Source organism: Saccoglossus kowalevskii, chromosome 12 (genome assembly GCF_978046115.1).
Source record: "Saccoglossus kowalevskii chromosome 12, keSacKowa6.1, whole genome shotgun sequence".
In the NCBI taxonomy this organism is placed as follows: Eukaryota; Metazoa; Hemichordata; class Enteropneusta; family Harrimaniidae; genus Saccoglossus; species Saccoglossus kowalevskii.
The window spans coordinates 8,458,647-8,468,712 of record NC_140652.1 but is presented as its reverse complement, the minus strand read 5'-3'; positions in this window follow the sequence as shown (position 1 = coordinate 8,468,712).

The following is a 10,066-nucleotide window of genomic DNA, read 5'->3' as shown; positions in this document are numbered from 1 at the left end:
CCAAAAATTAACTAATTATGCAAAATAGTTGATTAATATGCACACATTTTTACTTAAAATTAATTAGGTCTTTGGATTGTTCTACAGCATCTATGTACTAAGTTTCATTGAAAAGTAATGAAGTAATAGTACTTGAAATATCAAAAGCTGAAAATTTATTAATTATGCAAATTAGGTAATCAATATTTCACACATCTGTCCATCTGCACCGTCCGATGTATCTATGCAAGTTTCATTGAAATGTGATGATCAGTACCTGAGATATCAGTTGAAAAGCCGAAAATTTACTAATCATTATGCAAATTAGGTTAATTATATGCATGGATGTTTACCTAAAACTACGTTTGTGCATTAGTCCAGAGCATTTATGTACCAAGTTTCATCAACATTTAATGAATGGCTCTTTAGATATCAGCGGAACAGTCAAGGAACAGCTAGAAATTAGCTGATTATCATGCAAATCAGGTAATTGATATATGTATGGATTTCAACCAAAACCTAATCAAATCTGCGCATTAGCCCAGAGCATCTATACACCAAGTTTCATTAAAAACCAACATAAAGTTCTTGAAATATCCGTGGAACGGACAGACACACACACACACACACCACAGTCACTCTACTCCTAGCAGGGTGACTGTGCACACACACAGACAGGGTAACTGCTTTGCACACGGGAGTCAAAAATAAATAAAATGTAATAAAATAAATATTAAAATAAAACAATTTTTGTCAGCAAATGCTTTACATCACACTCTTACAGAGCAATCTCGTTCTCACCTACAATCCGACTCTCACCACCCACCTCACTCACACCTACTATCTCATTCTCACCACCCACCTCACTCACACCTACTATCTCATTCTCACCACCCACCTCACTGTCACCCACCATTCCACTATCACCACCCACCTCACTCACACCTACCATCTCATTCTCACCACCCATTTCACTTTCACCAACCATTCCACTATCACCACCCACCTCACTCACACCTACCATCTCATTCTCACCACCCATTTCACTTTCACCAACCATTCCACTCACACCACCCACCTCACTCACACCAACCATTCCACTGTCATCAGCCACTTTAGTACATGTAGCAGTCACTTGCCCTAGCCCTTTTTGTTACAATGTCAGTGGTCGTGTGTTGCTTTGTAACAGGATGTGGGGCTAATGCACACTTTCTCTTCTTTTCTTTCTTTTTGTTTTCGGACTGCCGACGAACCTTTTTAGCCCCCGTTCGAAAGTCCGAAAACGGGAACTATTAATTTGGATTCCAATCGTCCTTGTGCCCATCTGGAGCAATTTCTTGGACACCCTTTGACCGATCTCGTTCAAACTTGGTATACAGACATTGTATGATGACCTACATATGCACGCCAAATATGGCTGACTGGCAGCCATTTTGTCCCTCAAATTTGCTAAACTCTGATATTTAAACATGTACGGAACTATTTCTTTCTTCTCTCTTCTGAACTGTTCAGTTTAAAGTTTCCATGTAGGTACTATACTGACAGTAACACAATCTATAGTCTGTGTTAGTGATAAAAAAACATTGATATTTCATTTCTAAATGTCACTTGTACTGAACATTTATCAATGCTTGTTAAAAATGGGTCATTACATCTCAGCATTCAGATATGGAAGGAGAGGATGAATGTTTTATGATGGTCTGAAGGACCAACCCTTATCAAAGTACCAATCTATCCCACCTGGCAGTAAAATATCAAGTCTTTGCTACCTCCGTTGAAGATGATGAAAAAAAAATGTTGGATATGGTGGACTACTAAAAAAAAAATGCAAGCAAACCTACAGATAAAAAAAAAATTCCAAACACATAAAAAAAAAAAAAAAAAATTGCCTTTCACTGAGCTGACCTCCCCCCTCAAAAATCAAATGGTCCAACCCTTATTGAAGATTCCAAGGCGACGCATTCCTGAGTGATTTTTTATTCAAAATACGTTTATAGATAATAGATCTGTATATGTACCACACTTAATGGCACAAGTGTCTTGCCTAACATATACACCTTTTATTCATTAATACTTTTAAAAAAATGTTACTAGACTTGCATACGGTCTCTTGTTTATTTTTATAACCCGACTTTCGCCATTTATACACCGACAAATAAAACAAAAGTCTGTAAGCAAATATACCATGCATAAACATTAAACCATCATATTTATTTATTTATTCATATTTATTTTTGTTGTAAAATTGATAATATTTTTGTAATAATGAACTATTCAAGTTATTCAATAATTGCAACCAATACGTCAGGCAACTGACTATACACTATTACGCTATTTTGTTTCTTTCAATGTTGTGTACAGGAATTATCCCTTTTATTTAACTGGATTCCCTACTAAACTCAATTTGTCTTCCAACGTGACACGCGTTTCTATGCTTCTATTCAGTTTGGTCGTGGCCGTATATTTGGTACGTGTACTCAAGGGCATTGTCCATATTACAGTGATGAGACTTGTGAAAATTCACTACCGAGAATATTGCGATAAAATTAATTTATTAGGTATTCTAAAAAAAAGAAGAAGAAAAACAAAACAAAAAAACAACTGATATGCGCCCTCAAGCGGCCACAGTTTGAAATAAATAAGTCGGAACAGAGGGCGCTATTTCGTATTTCTTTCACGAGCGACTTGTTTGATTTGGTTCAAACACATATAACATGGACAATTATCTGATTTACTATGCAGTTGTACGATAACATTCTATGGATGAAACTAAACGTACTGAGAACTGTTTTTTTAGACTTTTTCATAGCTCTAAGGAATCTTATTTCTTCCTTTTCACATTCTTTATTAGTCCAAGATTTCGTAATTTTTGTTTTTGCCTCGAAATGTTTATTAAGTTTGTGGTGTGCGGTTTGACATTGAAGATGGCATCATGGTTATTATTATATAATCGAATGCATCTTTGTCGAATCTAAACCAAAACAATTCGTGACCATCTGCGATCATCGCATTGGGGTACAGTCAGTCAAGTAGGCGTGCTCTGGAAGAATACATTTTCTAATTTGTGATAATTGGTGAAATCATGGTGTGATGATTCTTATTTTCCCGTTATGTCATATCAATCTCGCATTACTAGATTTCTAAGTGGACATGGGTATTCCCGATGTGCCATCTGCTGCTACTCACTTGGTTTTGGTCGTATTTGCGATTGATAAAAACACGTGTTTTAATATCTCGGTCGGCTGACATCAAACATAGTAAAATTATGTTACTTTGTCAAATTACACCGATAAATCATTTTGTGACTAAGGTAAATCCCTTGTATATGATTGTACAAATGTATTACAAATTGGTGCATACTTACTGCTTGTGTTGATTAATTTGCATACTATTTATACATAGATTCTCATTGATATATCCAAGAGATATTATTTATACTAATACATCAAGGCTGAAAACAATAGTAATTTTTGGGCTCGTCTGATCAAAATTGTATCACTTTCCAGTGGATTTGGTATTGTTTGTTCGAATCAAGGTTGAGTTATACACCCATTGTTTTGATACTATTCCAACAATTACTAGATACATTAAATCATGGAGTACATAAAGTTCTTATACGTATGGAGGGAGCGTTTAAAATACACTATGTGACATGTATTACATTATTGGCAATAAATTAAGGTAACTACGTTAAGTAGATCCTCTGATCAACTTAGTGTGGAGAGCGAAATAAAATGTCATATCCAAAGAAACCAGAGAGCATATAAATAGTAGCAGCAGATGAACACGATTTTTGCATGGTGTGTTGTTAACATTAACAAGACCTCGGAGAAAAATATTTTTCTGAACAATTCTGTAGTCAATGAAATAAAACAGTTGTTATTTCAATGCAATCAGTTGTCACTAGTTATGGACACATTCTAATGAAATTGTCACGAAGCGTTTCATTTGGCATATGGACCAATGAAATATGTTTTAGTAAGGATGCGGATTTAGTTGCCATGGAAACAACACTTTTAGGAATGACTTTTTTTATAATCCACCAAGGTATTTGATTTCCAGGAATTTATCATCGGGACGTATTTTGGCACAGGAGACGACTAAGTATCTTTTAGTAGAGGCTTATGTCTTGTCGTCATGGAAACAACAATTTTAACTTGATTATTATATTATTCTAACCCAAGAAAATTATGAATGAAATCTCACGAAATTTTCAACAGAAATTGTTTTATTTTATGTTGTTGTAATTGCAATAATATTATGATAATTAATTAATTATTAATTACAAATGAAATAAACCTCTACCACAAATGTAATAAAATGTTATATCGGCCAAAAATGTAATATACCTCTACCATAAATATGGTAATATCAATCACAAATGTAATAACCCCTTATCAGAAAAATTATTATTACGCGTTTCTTCACTGGAGATTATTTTTTATTAACAATTATTTATGGCCTTTACTTAAGCAAATATCACGAATTATTATCGTCGTCGGCCAATAGCATCCAAATTATTCTAGATATTAGCCTCAGGCGATGCAAATAACTGTATAATAACGATCACCCTGAACCACAAGAAATGTAATATAAACGACAAATATAATCACCTCAATATAAAAATAATAACAATAATAATAATAATAATAATAATAATAATAATAATAATAATAATAACAATAATAATAATAATATAACTCAATTGTATTTATAATTTCTGCAAATGAATCTAGTTTTGCATAATTATTCCACCAAACTATTCATGAATGTACTATTACCGATTTAGATGAATAATTTATTGCCAGACCATTCATGCAACTATGTAAATACAGATCGAAAATTGTTTTTTTTTTCAATAGCAAATACCCGCAGGAATGCAAGAATGCTGACAATTTCTTTCCCCCATTTTCCATCAATGATCTCATGGCTAGATGCTTATTTGTAAACAACTACACGCAATGGTCACATGCGCAGGCGACGACTGCCACCCTTTAAGATCACCGATGAAAAAAGGACGAAAAAAATTCTCACCATTCTTCCAACCATGATACATGATACGTCTAACAATATATTCAAACATAGATTTTTATATTGATTGACCAGTGCGAACAATATTCACAAAGTTATTGCTATTCCGTTATTTTGGGCTGATGCATATAATGCTTCTATGGTAGAAACAACTTGATGACTGTGCTCCAATGGAACGGGTGTTGGTTTCCCGTCTAATATTGAAGATTCAAAAGCAGCGATTTCTGACAAGAATGCATCAATCTTTTGTGCGGTGACTTTTTCTATGGGATGGTCTTCAATGTATAGATCAAAATAATTGTCAGTTCCGTAGGTATCGGGGTGATAAGATCTGAAGATATTGACACGTATCTTGCCTTTGCTACCAATAATTTCAAAATGGCTGTCATGCCATGACGTAATGCCGGACGTTATACATCCATGGACACCATTGTTAAACTGCAGAATACCATGTAATGTACCATCAACACCACTGAAATGAACATATTGTTGAAAGTGATCATTCTTACGATTACCTAGTGGAAAGCTATCCACACCCACAACTGTAAATATGTAAATCTGGAGTGTTTCAATACTATGCGAAAGTGAAATAAATTAGCATAAAATTAGATTTTTCCCTGTCTTTCATGACATTCAGTCATGGGAAAAAAGGTTCTTCCTGCACAAGACGTGACTCATTTCACTCATCTCTGCGAACATGTGGTAACAGGGGATTACCGGATACAATTATACAGCTGTCGACTTAATTATTCTCATTGTGAACTAGTAGTTGACAGATCACCTCATAGAATTATTCAACTGTCGTCTAAATTATTCCTATTGTGAACTAGTAGTTATCAGTGGATAACCTCATAGACTAAATTGTTCCCGTTGTGAACTAGTAGTTAACAGTGGATAACCTAAAAGAATTATAGTTATCGACTAAATTATTCCCACTGTGAACTAGTAGTTAACAGTGGATAACCTCATAGAATTATACAGTTATCGACTAAATTATTCCCACTGTGAACTAGTAGTTAACAGTGGATACACTCACAGAATTATCCAGCTGTCGACAAAATTATTCCCATTGTGATCTAGCAGATACAAATGGATAACCTAAAAGAATTATACAGTTATCGACTAAATTATTTCCATTGTCAACTAGTAGTTAACAGTGGATACCCTCACAGAATTATACAGCTGTCGACTAAATTACTCCAATTGTGATCTCGTAGATAAAAGTGGACAACATAAAAGTATAATACAGTTATCGACTAAATTATATTCCCATTGTGAATTAGTAGTTAACAGTGGATAACCTCATAGAATTATTCAGCTGTCGTCTAAATTATTCCTATTGTGAACTAGTAGTTAACAGTGGATAACCTCATAGACTAAATTGTTCGCATTGTGAACTAGTAGGTAACAGAGAATAACCTAAACAATTATACAGTTATCGACTAAATTATTCCCACTGTGAACTAGTAGTTAACAGTGGATAACCTCATAGAATTATACAGCTGTCGACTAAATTGTTCCCATTGTGAACTAGTAGTTAATAATGGATAACCTCATTGACTAAATTGTATTCCCATTGTGAACTAGTAGTTAACAGTGGATAACCTTATAAACTCCCACTGTGAAGTCGTAGTTAACAGTGGATAACCTAAAAGAATTATACAGTTATCGACTAAATTATTTCCATTGTCAACTAGTAGTTATCAGTGGATAACCTCATAGTATTATACAGCTGTCGACTAAATTACTCCAATTGTGATCTCGTAGATAAAAGTGGACAACATAAAAGTATAATACAGTTATCGACTAAATTATATTCCCATTGTGAATTAGTAGTTAACAGTGGATAACCTCATAGAATTATTCAGCTGTCGTCTAAATTATTCCTATTGTGAACTAGTAGTTAACAGTGGATAACCTCATAGACTAAATTGTTCGCATTGTGAACTAGTAGGTAACAGAGAATAACCTAAACAATTATACAGTTATCGACTAAATTATTCCCACTGTGAACTAGTAGTTAACAGTGGATAACCTCATAGAATTATACAGCTGTCGACTAAATTGTTCCCATTGTGAACTAGTAGTTAATAATGGATAACCTCATTGACTAAATTGTATTCCCATTGTGAACTAGTAGTTAACAGTGGATAACCTTATAAACTCCCACTGTGAAGTCGTAGTTAACAGTGGATAACCTAAAAGAATTATACAGTTATCGACTAAATTATTCCCATTGTGATCTAGTTGATAAAAGAGGATAACCTTATAGAATTATACAGCTGTCGACTAAATTATTCCCATTATGAACTAGTAGTAAACATTGGATAACCTCATAAAAATATACAGTTATCGACTAAACTATTCCCATTGTGAACTAGTAGTTAACAGTGGACACCCTCAGAGAATTATACAGCTGTCGACTAAATTATTCCCATTGTGAACTAGTAGTTATCAGTGGATAACCACATAGAATTATTCAGCTGTCGACTAAATTGTTCCCATTGTGAACTAGTAGTTAATAATGGATAACCTCATTGACTAAATTGTTCCCATTGTGAACTAGTAGTTAACAGTGGATAACCTTAAATAATTATACAGTTATCCACTAAATAATTCCCATTGTGAACTGGTAGTTAACAGATCACTTCATAAACTATTACAGCTGCCTTCTAAATTATTCCTATTGTGAACTAGTAGTTAACAGTGCATAACCTCATAGACGAAATTATTCGCATTGTGATCTATTGGTTAACAGTGGATAACCTAATAGAAATATACAGCTGTCGATTAAATTATTCCGATTGTGAACTAGTAGTTATCAGTGGATAACCTAATAGAATTTTACAGCTGTCGATTAAGTTATTCCGATTGTGAACTAGTAGTTATCGGTGAATAACCTCATAGAATTATACAGTTATCGTCTAAATTATTCCTATTCTGAACTAGAAGTTAACAGTGGATAACCTCATAGATTTATGCAGTTATCGACTAAATTATTCCCATTCTGAACTAGTAGTTAACAGTGAATAACCTCATAGAATTATACAGTTATCGACTGAATTATTCCTATTCTGAACTAGAAGTTAACAGTGGATAAACTCATAGATTTATGAAATTATCGACTAAAGTATTCCCATCCTGAACTAGTAGTTAATAGTAGATAACCTCATAGAATTATACAGTTATTGACTAAATTATTCCCATTGTGAACTATTAGTTAACAGTGGATAACCTCATACAATTATACAATTATCGACTAAATTATTCCTATTCAGAACTAGAAGTTAACAGTGGATAACCTCATTGACTAAATTGTTCCCATTGTGAACTAGTAGTTAACAGTGGATAACCTCATAGAATTATACAGTTATCGACTAAATTATTCCCACTGTGAACTCGTAGTTAACAGTGGTTAACCTCACAGAATTATACAGTTATCGACTAAATTATTCCTATTGTGAACTAGTAGTTAACAGTGGATAACCTCATAGATTTATACAGTTATCGACTAAATTATTCCTATTGTGATCTAGCAGATAAAAGTGGATAACCTCATAGACTAAATTGTTCCCATTGTGAACTAGTAGTTAACAGTAGATAACCTAATATAATTATACAGCTGTTGACTAAATTATTCCCATTGTGATCTATTAGTTAACAGTGGATAACCTCATAGAATTATACAGTTATCGACTAAATTATTCCCATTGTGAACTAGTAGTTAATAGTGGATAACCTCATAGAATTATACAGTTATCGACTAGATTATTGGCCATTGTGAACTAGTAGATAGCAGTGGATAACCTCATAGAATTATACAGATATCGACTAAATTATTCCCATTGTGAACTGGAAGTTAACAGTGGATAACCTCATAGAATTATTCAGCTGTCGACTATATTGTTCCCATTGTGAACTAGTAGTTAACAGTGGATAACCTCATTGACTAAATTGTTCCCATTGCCAACTAGTAGTTAATAGTGGATAATTTCATAGAATTATTCAGCTGTCGACTAAATTGTTCCCATTGTGAACTAGTAGTTAACAGTGGATAACCTCATAGATTTATACAGTTATCGACTAAATTATCCCTATTCCGAACTAGAAGTTAACAGTGGATAAACTCATAGAATTATTCAGCTGTCGTCTAAATTATTCCTATTGTTAAGTAGTAGTTAACAGTGGATAACCTAAAATAATTATACAGTTATCGACTAAATTATTCCCATTGTGAACTAGTAGTTAACAGTGGATAACCTCATGGAATTATTCAGCTGTCGACTAAATTGTTCCCATTGGGAACTAGTAGTTAACAGTGGATAACCTCATAGATTTATACAGTTATCGACTAAATTATCCCCATTCTGAACTAGAAGTTAACAGTGGATAACCTCATAGAATTATTCAGCTGTCGTCTAAATTATTCCTATTGTTAAGTAGCAATTAACAGTGGATAACCTAAAATAATTATACAGTTATCGACTAAATTATTCCCATTGTGAACTAGTAGTTAACAGTGGATAACCTCATAGAATTATTCAGATGTCGACTAAATTGTTCCCATTGTGAACTAGTAGTTAACAGTGGATAACCTCATAGATTTATACAGTTATCGACTAAATTATTCCTATTGTGAACTAGTAGTTAACAGTGGATAACCTCATAGATTTATACAGTTATCGACTAAATTATCCCTATTCCGAACTAGAAGTTAACAGTGGATAAACTCATAGAATTATTCAGCTGTCGTCTAAATTATTCCTATTGTTAAGTAGTAGTTAACAGTGGATAACCTAAAATAATTATACAGTTATCGACTAAATTATTCCCATTGTGAACTAGTAGTTAACAGTGGATAACCTCATGGAATTATTCAGCTGTCGACTAAATTGTTCCCATTGGGAACTAGTAGTTAACAGTGGATAACCTCATAGATTTATACAGTTATCGACTAAATTATCCCCATTCTGAACTAGAAGTTAACAGTGGATAACCTCATAGAATTATTCAGCTGTCGTCTAAATTATTCCTATTGTTAAGTAGCAATTAACAG